The 13,208-nt window shown below is 42.5% G+C and overlaps 1 protein-coding gene across 5 annotated transcripts in view; it reads right to left on the minus strand.

The window, feature by feature from the left end:
• Positions 1–13,208, minus strand: part of rasgrp3 (RAS guanyl releasing protein 3 (calcium and DAG-regulated)) — a 55,889-nt gene that overhangs the window by 36,630 nt on the left and 6,051 nt on the right. For 2 of the 5 annotated variants that reach the window (XM_046358705.1, XM_046358703.1), the window contains exon 1: positions 4,929–5,168. The exons of the other annotated variants lie outside the window; for them this stretch is intronic. The gene's annotated coding sequence lies outside the window, so the exon portion shown is untranslated. Of the gene's footprint in view, positions 1–4,928; positions 5,169–13,208 lie in introns of those variants that run through there. 5 annotated transcript variants of the gene reach the window in all.

Here is a 13,208-nt window from a genome sequence, read left to right on the forward strand (position 1 = left end):
CATCACTTATAGAGGATGGGGATTAAACTGACATCACCTATAGAGGATAGGGATTTAACTGACATCACCTATAGAGGATGGGGATTTAACTGACATCACCTATAGAGGATGGGGATTTAACTGACATCACCTACAGAGGATGTGGTTTTAAATTACATTTATAAAGGATGGGGGTTTTAATTGACATAACGTATACAGGATGGGGGTTTTAATTGACATCGATACAGGTTGGGGTTTTTCATTGACATAACGTATACAGGATGGAGTTTTTAATTGACATAACGTATACAGGATGGAGTTTTTAATTGACATAACGTATACAGGATGGAGTTTTTAATTGACATAACGTATACAGGATGGAGTTTTTAATTGACATAACGTATACAGGATGGAGTTTTTAATTGACATAACGTATACAGGATGGAGTTAATTGACATAACGTATACAGGATGGAGTTTTTGACATAACGTATACAGGATGGAGTTTTTGACATAACGTATACAGGATGGAGTTAATTGACATAACGTATACAGGATGGAGTTAATTGACATAACGTATACAGGATGGAGTTAATTGACATAACGTATACAGGATGGAGTTAATTGACATAACGTATACAGGATGGGTTTTTAATTGACATAACGTATACAGGATGGAGTTTTTAATTGACATAACGTATACAGGATGGAGGTTTTAGTTGACATAACGTATACAGGATGGGTTTTTAATTGACATAACGTATACAGGATGGGTTTTTAATTGACATAACGTATACAGGATGGAGTTAATTAACATAACTTATACAGGATGGAAGCCAGCTGCACCAATGTGTCGGAGGAAACACCGTACACCTAGCGACCTGGTCAGCGTGCACTGCGCCCGGCCCGCCACAGGAGTCGCTAGTGCGCGATGAGACAAAGACTGGCTAAACCCTCCCTAACCCGGACGACGCTTGGCCAATTGTACGTCGCCTCCCGGTCGCGGCCGGCTGCGACAGAGCCTGGACGCGAACCCAGAGTCTCTGGTGCGATGCAGTGCCTTAGACCACTGCGCCACCCAGGAGGCAGAAGATGGGGTTTTAATTGACATCACCTATAGAGGATGGGGTTTTGAAATCTATACAGAATGCAGTTTTTAATTCACATAACGTATACAGGATGGGTTGTTAAATTGACATCTATACTGGATAGGGGTTTTAAATAACATCACCCATATAGGATGTTGGTTTTAATTAACATGACCTATAGAGAAGTAGTTTTTAACTGACCACTTACAGAGGACAGGGTTTTAATTACATCACCTAAAGAGGATGGGGTTTTAGTTGACATCACCTATAGAGGATGGGGTTTTAATTGACATCATTTATAGCGGATGGGGTTTTAATTGACATCAGTTATAGCGGATGGGATTTTAATTGACATCAGTTATAGCGGATGGGGTTTTAATTGACATCTGTCACGACTTCCGCCGAAGTCGGTCACCCTCCTTGTTCAGGCGGCGTTCGGTGGTCGACGTCCCCGGTCTTCTAGCCATCGCCGCTCCACCTTTCATTTTCCATTTGTTTTGTCTTGTTTTCCCGCAGACCTGGTTCACATTTCCTCATCAGACTAAATGCATATTACCCTCTGTTTCCCCCAAGTCTGTGTGTGGAATACTTCTTTGTGTAGGGTGTTACGCTACAGGCTGGCTTGCGCTAGGTTTTGTTTCAAACCTAGATTTGTTTGTTTTGTTTAATCCGATTCATGTTACCGTGGTTGTGCTTTGTGCTGCCTTGCCTGTGCCTTTGGGCCAGGGTGTACATTAAAGTTATACTGTTATCACGCATCTCTGCTCTCCTGCGCCTGACTTCCCGGAAACCAGTCACTCAGCCCGTTACATCACCTTTGCTTAACTCTACTGCATCTTTTCCATAATACTGTGCAACCTATGGCAACACTAATATAGTCTTTAACAAATGTACAGTATTTGGTCAGTGAAGCTAGAATGTGTATTTTGTCTCTATTCTCCAGCATGTGGGATTTGAGATCAAATAAGCAATACGACTCAATAGCACAGAATCACCTTTTGTTTGAGGGTATTTTCATACATAGGTTTTATTATATAGACATAAAAGTCATTTTCTTTCAAAGTGAGCAGGTTAGAATTTTCTCAACGCTGCAATGGTTAAGAAAATGAATGAGTGGCTCATTAATAATGACAAGTATGAAAGTTAAGCTACAACAACAGATCATCATAAGCAAAAACAGGGAAGATTAGCATTTTTGTGGGAGTATCATATTTGTCTCTCTGTGACGTTGTCACACAAATCATTGACCAGAATCCTTGATGGATTCAAGGCCTTATCAGTTTACAGAGCTGCATGGCTCTTCCTAAAATCCTACTGATATGATCCCATACTATTGGCATTGGGTGGAGAACGGCTATAATCGTTTTGCCTATGATAAATGTTCGTATTCCAAGAAAGTGTGTACCACCTGGGCAAAAACTGGTTGAATCAACGTTGTTTCCACGTCATTTCAATCAAAAATATCTATGTGATGATGTTGAATTAACGGGGAAACTGATTGGATTTGCAAGAAGACATCAATGTAAAGGCATTTCATATTTTTTTACCCAACTTTTCAAAACTATACGTTGAACTGACGTCTGTGCCCAGTGAGTCATGTCTTGTTCTTTGATTCACTGATTGACAGGAGGTCATCTCTGTGTGTTTTCCAGGAAGCTTACCATTGTTACCACTCTCTACACAGCTATGAAACACTTCAATGGTCATTACTGGCAATCCCTCAGCTAGACACACTGCTACAGTATATGAATGTGGGCGCATTCGGGCTGAGGATTAGCACTGCAGTACAAAAAAAATATATATATATTTCAACACAAAGGGTGTCTTCATATAACAGGTTTCAGACCACTATAGAAACATGGAACAGTTTGCCATTCTTTATTATTATCAGAAGGATATCATGAATCCTCTAAAGTAACCTCAATAGACACACACACACACCTCTCTACAATCACTCCTTGACAACAACCACCATCACCATGGTCTGGCCACCACTGGATTGATCCAAACACCTCAACCCAACCATGTCTCTGAAGTGGCTGAGGTTACTGGCGGAGGTCATTATAACAACACAATAACAAACCCATATGTACACATCGAAATACACTATCGGGATGTTTCAATGTAATGTGTGTTATAGCGCCGCACGTTATGGTAAATGATGCGCATGCATGCCCAACTTAAATGGCCTTAAATAATTGTTTATATAACGCGCTGTACTATAACACGCTTTGCATTAACTCTGGACTAAGGGAGATTCCACGCCAGGATTGGCCCAAAATATTTTTGGAATCTAAGACTGTTCATGCAATTCTCACATATAAACTTCATTGGGCGAAAGGATGTTTGACATGTTTTTTACATTTGTATCACACATTTAAAAAAAAATCACAATGAAAAGTTTTAGGACCTTTTTAAACCTAAACATGTCTCCTGTAAGACCCTATGATCTGTGGTACCGCACAGGACACAAACGACATCTTGGTATCATTACACTCCTCAAAGTGTGAGCTAACATACGAAGTATGTCTGGATTCTGAAGAAGAAAAAAAAAATCACAATAATTTATTCAACATTAAAAATATGAACCTCAAGAAAAACGTTTTAATTTTGTTCATTTTAAAACAGATAAATATTTGAAATGTTGAATAAAATTGTATTTCAGAATCTAGACATACTCCATAAGTTAGAGCACACTATAGGTAGTATAATGATACCCAAGATGTTGTCTGTATCATGTATGGTACCACGGACCATAGGGTATAAAATGCACGCTAACATCATGATTTTCAGAAAGATGGTTTGTGATACACATGTAAAAAGCATGTTAAACATCCTTTCTCACAATTACTTTTCTTTGTGAGAATTGCCAGAACAATCTAAAATACCTCAACTATTTCGGACTATCCTGGCGTGGAATCGCCCCTAAGAGATCTGAGAAGTTCAAATGGTTCATTATGCAAATGTTCCAACAGAATACAGAGAGAAAAGACACTAAAGCCCTGTTAATACCTGGTTCTAACATCTGTCCTTTGTCCTGATCTTGTCCACATTCTGATTGTGCCCTAATTTTTAGACTGGTGTATACAATTAAACAAAACATTGTGATCTGTGAATTAATCAGTCTGTTGAAGAGGGCTATCTTGTTGCAAGTATGCATTGTGGGAGCGAGGACGCGTCAGATGGATGTAATTTCAATGAAGTGCGCCCCCTTCTTATCTCAGGCAATGTCATTCCCATGGTATCGGGGTCTACATTATGAGCATAGCGCACGCTCAGCTTGACTTCTCAGTTTGAGCGGATTCTAACAGGGCTCAAACATGAACTAAATGCTCAACCCACAAAAATGCTCAAATGGAGTCATATTATAGCAGCCAATTAAGATAATCCATAAAGACAACCCTACCATGTTGAAAGCATAAACCTTTGCAGAGTCCTCCAACTTCTCCGCACCTTGCTAACCCCCATCACAATGTTTCGCCAGATTATACTAACATAATGTCACTTTGACAGTGCAAGAACATTCAAACTTTGTCAGAAAAGCAGAGCGACAAATCGGTACTGAACAGTCACAAAGCAAAAATGTTAGTTTACTTTCGAAACTGAACACGGTTGGGTTACAACCAGACCCCAAAACCAATAGAGGCTGCTGAGGGGAGGACGGCTCATAGTAATGGCTGGAATGGAGTCAATGGAAGGGTATCAACCGCATGGAAACCAGGTTTTAATACCACTCCATTGACTCCATTCCAGACATTACTATGAGCCGTCCCCCACTCAGCAGCCTCAACTGCCCAAAACAAAGTGAAGCGCTTGTGTTAGAGCTGAAGATGGAACTTTTCTTTAGCACGGCCCCACCTACCTCAGGAAGAACAGTCAGGTCCTACCAGTAGATGACTTGGATCCACCACCTTCCACACATGGCCTCTGATTGAGAGACTCAAATCCACCTAAGGAGCCTGGCCTGCTCCTACTCATACCCATTCACTGGAAACACCAGCATACTGCTCCAGTACTGTGTATCTTCTCTGGTCTTTTCTGTGGCTGACCCACTTCTATTGTACCTCTCTCTGTCCCCTCTCTCTCTCCTCGTAAAGAGCAGCAGCTCACTCCCGCTAGACCGCTGATTGTTTGTCTAAATGGCAAGTAGACTTCCTCCTATTCTTTCCCAACTTAGTTTTCCTGCCTCTACCTGACTGTTTCCCTTGGCCGGACTAAAAATAGGGCCAACACAAGGTAAAGTGGAAAAGAGGAGGGCAGGAAATGTGTCACAATACCTTTAAGAGGAGGGGGTTGTTGTTGTTCTCTCTTTCACCAAATCAATCTCTCTCTCAAGGATTGCGGTCACTCCACCAAAGACACTAATTTAAACCAAGTGAAGATATCCAGAGGTACATTAGATAACTAACCCTGGTTAACAGATGTCTGCTTTCACTCAAAGCGACGGGGCTGTAACTATTTGGCCCTCAGCAATAGAAGCCCAATCAATTCCCCTTCTCTGGAGCAGCAAAGTCAGAGGCAGCATGTACCAGACACTTAGGGAGCCCGTCCGTGTTCAGTCAACTTCAGTGTATGTGTGTGTGTGTGTGTGTGTGTGTGTGTGTGTGGGCATGCTGCAAACCCAGCCCCCTCTGATGCTGCACACATCGTTTTGTCTTCTCCAGAGTCTAAAAACTAAAAACTAAACAAAAACAATGACTGCATATCCTGTCGCTTGGGCGTGCAAGTAACAAGCAACAATGGACCATGGGCTTCTACAGAACATCCCCGCCCATTAACACTGCATTACCACTTCTCAGGAGAAGTCTTCCTTTCAATGTCTGCTCTCATGTGAAGATGTTACTCTTACTCCACTGATACTGGTGACATATGGTATGCAGCCTTTTGATGTAAAGAAACAATATTGAGGCAATGTGTGACTTTTCCACACTAGCATCCATTCATATATGGAGAAAAAAAGATGTTGGTAGCAGTTTCAACTCTACTCCAAGAAGAGTTCCAAGAAGAGAATTACTAATGATTCTAATGATGATTAATTACTAATGATTCAGGTCTTTGCCCTCCAATGCAGTCAGTCTGGTCCAACAGAATATCATTCCTTAAATCCAAAAAGTTGCGACATTGTCTATATGACAAGTAGATTTGTCTCAGTTTTGTATTTGCGCAACACTTATTGTGAATGGTATGTTGACATTTTCAAAATGTTTCCAACAACAATGTTGTCATCGGTCCTCCCTTTCCCATCTCATTCTGTATCAGTATAAGTTCTTCTTGTTTTGGAAAGCATTGTGGTACTGTAGGCCCCGCTGTTTTGTCACGCAGTTCACTCCATCTATTATGTAAGATCTTTGACTTTACAAGGGTATGATTCATGCATGCAAGTCTTCATTCTGTATTTGGTCCTCTTGTCAATAGAAGTCAATGTTTCAAACTCGCTCAATTTCAGAGCGTTTCACAAACAAACAGAAAACAAAACAATGATGTGCTTCCAACAACGGGGAGTTTGCTTACTGATCCAGAACGATTGTCTCAGATAGAGGAGGTGGACGACATACAGTAGAATATGTTGCATTGTGGGAAATCTGGTTATTCCACAAGAGTTGTTGTGAGCAGTTACCTGTAAACAGAGGCGCTTACACATGGGCCGCTGGGGTCTGTGGTGGGGCATCAGGACATGGGGGGGGGCATCGCACATGGACCCTCTGATGGTTGCTAAGTGCTTTCTGCTGTTACACCGCCGTCATCCGTCTGTTATTAAGGGAAGCGGTGGTGGTAGGGGGCAGTGGATGGGAGATTTCTCCCTTTCTCCTCCTACCAAATTGTGGAAGAACTGGAACGTGCACAAACAGACTCCTAGAAAAGGGATTCTCAACCAGGGGGGCCCGGACTCTAGCGGGCATCAATTAATTTCCAAGTGGTATTCATGGACAAGCAGGGAAGAAAACTGAAATAAAATAAAGTTTGTGGAAGATCCCTGTCTGACGGGAAAATTGCACATAAAACGATACATAGAAAGTAAAAATAGTATATAGGTCAGAGGCCAGTTAAACTGGACATCAGCAAGTACAAAGAGACAGTGTGCAAAGCCACAACTTCAAGCTACCTGTCTACTAAGCATTAACACTCTTATTCCTTCTAGCATGTTCTTAATACTGTCCAGGAAGTATAGTACTACTCACACATCCTTTAACCCCAGCCTTCCAGAGTAACAGACCACTCCCCTAACCGCCTCAAAATGTACTACCTACACTGCTCCCAACTGGCCTCTTCTGCCCAAAACAGAGCCCTCACCATCACAAACCTGTCTTTCACATGGCCCTTCTCTCCCTCTATCATACTCTCTTTCGGCACAGTCAGTGAGACACAGACACCCCTTTAAGTGTGGAGCAAGTGAGCACTGCCAATCCACACACACACACACACACACACACACACACACACACACACACACACACACACACACACACACACACACACACACACACACACACACACACACACACACACACACACACACACACACACACACACACACACACACACACACACACACAGCAGTGACGTGCACGCCAAAAAAGTATTATATACATTTTTTAAAATGTGTTGTTATCCAATGTTTTTCCACAATGATCCTGGTGTTTTTCAAAAAATGTGCTAAAACTGCATCAAAGGAGGTGCATGCCTTCCTCCCCATCCACAAGAGTTAGACACTTTCTATGATCGGTTTGATAACCCAGAGGTTCACCTTGAAGGACAGACGAATGGACAACATTTACACTTAAAGCCTAAATACATTTTCCTTTTGTAGGTTGGGGGGAGGGGGTGAACATGAGACTAGACAACATGAGAACAGCCATAATCCTCATGAACATGGGAATAGGGTCAATAGACAACATCCCTCTGATGCATTTGATTTATCAAGCTCGAATGTTGTTTTCATGAGTCACTTTTTTAAATGATATGAACTGCATTTTTCAGTCATTTTGATTGTAACTTTGGATGCTACATTGGTCAACAGCTGAGCGTCATTTTGTCAGGTGCTATGAAATATGCCGCCATATGGCGACATTGGTATTTGCATTTGGGGGAAATTATTTGTAAATTTAGGTTAATGTCACTCTGGTTGTTGGAGCCATCTGTTGTATGGTGAACTGGGGATTCATCAAGGTATATTTGTAAGTAAACCTGTCTTTGATAATAGTCAGTACATACCCAGCCACCGACCTCACCACACGTCACTAACACGCACGCACGCACGCACGCACGCACGCACGCACGCACGCACGTGCGGGGAAGCCGGTGGCACACACACACACACTAAAAATAGCCCCAGAGTTTAATGGAAACAAGAGCCCCGGCCCATGGCCGCTCTGCAAAAAACAATCTGTGTAGCCTTGCAGGAGAAAGAGATTCAGATCGTGTTTAATAGTCACATGTATAGGGTTTCAGGTGTGATTGCAGGGTACAGTGAACATCTTAGGCTTCGAGCTCCAACATGCAGGACTAAGTGAAATAAAATAATGAAAATGGTAAAAATATATATATAAATAGAACTATGTACAACTGTAGCAGTGATTAATAAATACAGTTTAAGTCGGACATTTACATACACCTTAGCCAAATACATTTAAACTCAGTTTCACAATTCTTGACATTTAATCCTAGTAAAAATTCCCTGTTTTAGGTCAGTTAGGATCACCACTTTATTTTAAGAATGTGAAATGTCAGAATAATAGTAGAGAGAATGATTTATTTCAGCTTTTATTTCTTTCATCACATTCCCAGTGGGTCAGAAGTTGCATACACTCAATTAGTATTTGGTAGCATAGCATTTAAATTGTTTAACTTGGGTCAAACGTTTTGGGTAGCCTTCCACAAGCTTCTCACAATAAGTTGGGTGAATTTTGGCCCATTCTTCCTGACAGAGCTGGTGTAACGGAGTCAGGTTTGTAGGCCTCTTTGCTCGCACACGCTTTTTCAGCTCTGCCCACAAATTTTCTATAGGATTGAGCTCAGGGCTTTGTGATGGCCACTACAATACCTTGACTTTGTTGTCCTTAAGCCATTTTGACACAACTTTGGAATTATGCTTGGGGTCATTGTCCATTTGGAAGACCCATTTGCGACCAAGCTTTAACTTCCTGACTGATGTCTTGAGATGTTGCTTCAATATATCCACATAATTCTCCATCCTCATGATGCCATCTATTTTGTGAAGTGCACCAGTCCCTCCTGCATCAAAACATCCCCATAACATGATGCTGCCACCCCCGTGCTTCACGATTGGGATGGTGTTCTTCAGCTTGCAAGCGTCCCCCTTTTTCCTACAAACATAACGAGGGGCATTATGGCCAAACAGTTCTATTTTTGTTTCATCAGACCAGAGGACATTTCCGCAAAATGTACTCTCTTTGTCCCCATGTGCAGTTGCAAACCATAGCCTGGCTTTTTTATGGCGGTTTTGGAGCAGTGGCTTCTTCCTTGCTGAGTGGCCTTTCAGGTTATGTCGATATAGGACTCGTTTTACTCTGGATATATATACTTTTGTACCCATTTCCTCCAGCATCTTCACAAGGTCCTTTGCTGTTGTTCTGGGATTGATTTGCACTTTTCGCACCAAAGTACGTTCATCTCTATTCTTTTGATTTTCCCATGATGTCAAGCAAAGAGACACTGAGTTTGAAGGTAAGCCTTTAAAACCTGTTAAGACTCTAGGGGCAGTATTTCATTTTTGGATAAAAAGACGTGCCCGTTTTAAGCGCAATATTTTGTCACGAAAAGATGCTCGACTATGCTTGGAATTGATAGTTTTGGAAAGAAGACACTCTGACGTTTCCAGAACTGCAAAGATTTTCACTGTGAGTGCCATAGAACAAAATCTACAGGCAAAACCAAGAGGTTTGAGTGACCAGGAAATCAACAGGATTTCTGGAGGCACGTTTTCCATGATCTCCTTATATGGCTGTGAATGCGACAGGAATGAACGGACACTTCCTATCGTTTCCCCCAGGTGTCTGCAGCATTGTGACGTATTTGTAGGCATATCATTGGAAGATTGACCATAAGAGCCTACAATTACCAAGTGTCCCGCACGGTGTCTGCGTGGAAATTGGTGCGCAAAAGTCAGGTACCAGTATTTTTCCATCCGAATCAGAGAAGAATGCACGCTTCCAGGAAGGCATTTCAATGAAGAGATATATGACAAAACACCTTGAGGATTGATTCAAACAACGTTTTCCATGTTTCAGTCGATATTATGGAGTTAATTCGGAAAAAAGTTTGACGTTTAGGTGACTGAATTTTCGGTTAGTTTCGGTAGCCAAATGCATAGTAACAAAACGGAACGGTGTGTCCTACACAAGCATCTTTCAGGAAAAACTGGACATCTGCTATGTAACTGAGAGTCTCCTCATTGAAACATCTGAAGTTCTTCAAAGGTAAATTATTTTATTTGATCCCTTTGCTGGTTTTTGTGAATGTTGCGTGCTAAATGCTAACGCTAAATGCTAAGCTAGCTATCACCACTCTTACACAAATTATTGATTTTCTCTGGTTCTAAAGCATATTTTGAAAATCTGAGACGACAGGATTGTTAAGAAAAGCATAAGCTTGAGGACAGGCATATTTATTTCATTTCATTTGCAATTTTCAGAAATCGCTAATGTTGCGTTATGGTAATGAGCTTGAGGCTGTAGTCACGATCCCGGATCCGGGATGGGGCGGCCTAATACATCCACAGGTATACCTCCAATTCCAATTGACTCAAATTACGTCAATTAGCCTACCTGGAGCTTCTAAAGCCATGAAATCATGTTCTGGAATTGTCCAAGCTGTTTAAAGGCTCAGTCAACTTAATGTATCTAAACTTCTGACCCACTGGAATTGTGATACAGTGAATTATAAGTGAAATAATCTGTCTGTAAACAATTGTTGGAAAAATTACTTGTGTCATGTACAAAGTCCTAACGGACTTGCCAAAACTATAGTTTGTTAACAAGAAATTAGTGGAGTGGTTGAAAAACAAGTTTTAATGACTCCAACTTAAGTGTATGTAAACTTCGGACTTCAACTGTACATTTCCATTTGGGTGGAGGCAGAGTAAAGACTGTTTAGGGGGTGTGGGGGAATGACCATAAGTGGAGCCTGGGTGAGGGGGGAGCTGGTAGCTGACTAGCGGTGACTATTTAGCAGCCTGATGGTCTGAGGGTAGAAATTATTGGCCAGTCTTTCAGTGTTGCCATGATGCTCCTGTACTGCCTGTGTCTGAGTGATTGAAGCAGGGAGAACAGGGCATGGCTTGGGTGGCTGGGGTCCCTGATGATCTTCTTGGCCTTCCTGCGACACCTGGCAGTGTGCACCCAATGGTGTGTTCGGCTGCACGTATCACCCTCTGAAGAGCCTTGCGACAGTATGGTCTTGATGGTGCTCCTGTAGAACACCGAGTGCCCTTAAGTAATGGCCGAAGAGTTGCCGTCATGCCTTCTTCACCACTGTGTCTGTGTGGTTAGACCATTTCAGCTTCTCTGACATGTGTACGCCAAGGAATTTGAAGTTATTGACCGTCTCCACAGGCAGCCCAGTTCATGAGGATGGGGGCGTGTCCAGCCTGGTTTCTCCTGAAATCCACAATCAACTCCTATGTTTTGCTAACGTTGAGGGAGGGGTACCTGGCAACACGCCATCAGAGTGCCTACCTCTTCCTTGTAGGCTGTCTCGTCGTGTTGGTGATTTGTATTTATATTTATTATGGATCCCCATTAGAGGCTCCCAAGACAGCAGCTACTTTTCCTGGGGTCCGGCAAAATGAAGGCAGTTATACCATTTTAAAAACATTACAATACATTTCACAACACATTAAGTGTTGTGAAAGACCCCTACTGTACTGCCACATCTACAACACAAAATCCATGTGTATGTATGTTATCGTGTGTGTATGCATGTGTCTGTGCCTATGTTAGTGTTGCTTCACAGTCCACGCTGTTCCCTAAGGTGAGTTGATGTGGAATAGAGTTCCATGTAGTCATGGTTCTATGTAGTACTGTGCACCTCCCATAGTCTGTTATGGACTTTGGGACTGTGAAGACCTCTGGTGGCATTTCTTGTGGGGTATGTATGGAGATTTAGTACGGACAGACTTCTTCCCATCTTAGCTACTGTTGTATCAATATGTTTTGACCATGATCCAGGGTTACTCCAAGCATTATTTCCACATGATTCATTACAATATTTAGTTGAGGTTTAGTGAATGATTTGTCCCAAATACAGAGAATTTAGTTTTAGAAATATTTAACTTAACGTATTCCTTGCCATCCACTCTGAAACTAACTGGAGCTCTTTGTTGAGTGTTGCAGTCATTTCAGTCGCTGTAGTAGCTGACGTGTATAGTCCTGAGTCATCCTCATACATAAACACTCTGGCTTTACTCAAAACCAGTGCCATGTTGTGAGTAAAGATTTTAAAAAGTAAGGGGCCTACTACTGTTGTGCCGTCAGCAAACTTGATGGTGGAGTTAGTACTGTATGAGGTCACGCGGTCGTGGGTATACAGGGAATACAGGAGGGGACTGAGGACGCACCCTTGCGGAGCCCCCTTGTTGAGGATCAGTGTCGAGGTGGTAATGTTGCCTACCTTCACGACCTGGGGGCAGCCCGTCAGGAAGTCCAGGACCCAGTTGCATAGGGAGGAGTTCAGGCCTAGGGCTGTGAGCTTTGTAATGAGCTTATAGGGCACTATGGTAATGAAGGCCGAGCTGTAGTTGATGAACAGCAACCTCATATATTCATTTGTCCATTGTAAGGGGAATGGCGATTGCGTTGTCCGTGGATCTGTCAGGGAGGCAGGCGAATTGGAGAGTGACGAGTGTGTCGGGGAGGTAGGAGGTGATATGGTCTTTGACTTGCCTCTTGAAGCCCTTCATGGGGCTCCCGAGTGGCGCAGCGGTCTAAGGCACTGCAACTCAGGGCAAGAGGCGTCACTGCAGTCCCTGGTTCGATTCCAGGCTGCATTACATCTGGCTGTGATTGGGAGTCCCATAGAGCGGAGCACAATTGGCCTAGCGTCGCCTGGGTTTGGCCGGGGTAGGTCGTCATTGTTAATAAGATTTTGTTCTTAACTGACTAGCCTAATGATGACGGAAGTGCTG

Source organism: Oncorhynchus gorbuscha, linkage group LG08, assembly GCF_021184085.1.
Source record: "Oncorhynchus gorbuscha isolate QuinsamMale2020 ecotype Even-year linkage group LG08, OgorEven_v1.0, whole genome shotgun sequence".
Lineage (NCBI taxonomy): Eukaryota > Metazoa > Chordata > Actinopteri > Salmoniformes > Salmonidae > Oncorhynchus > Oncorhynchus gorbuscha.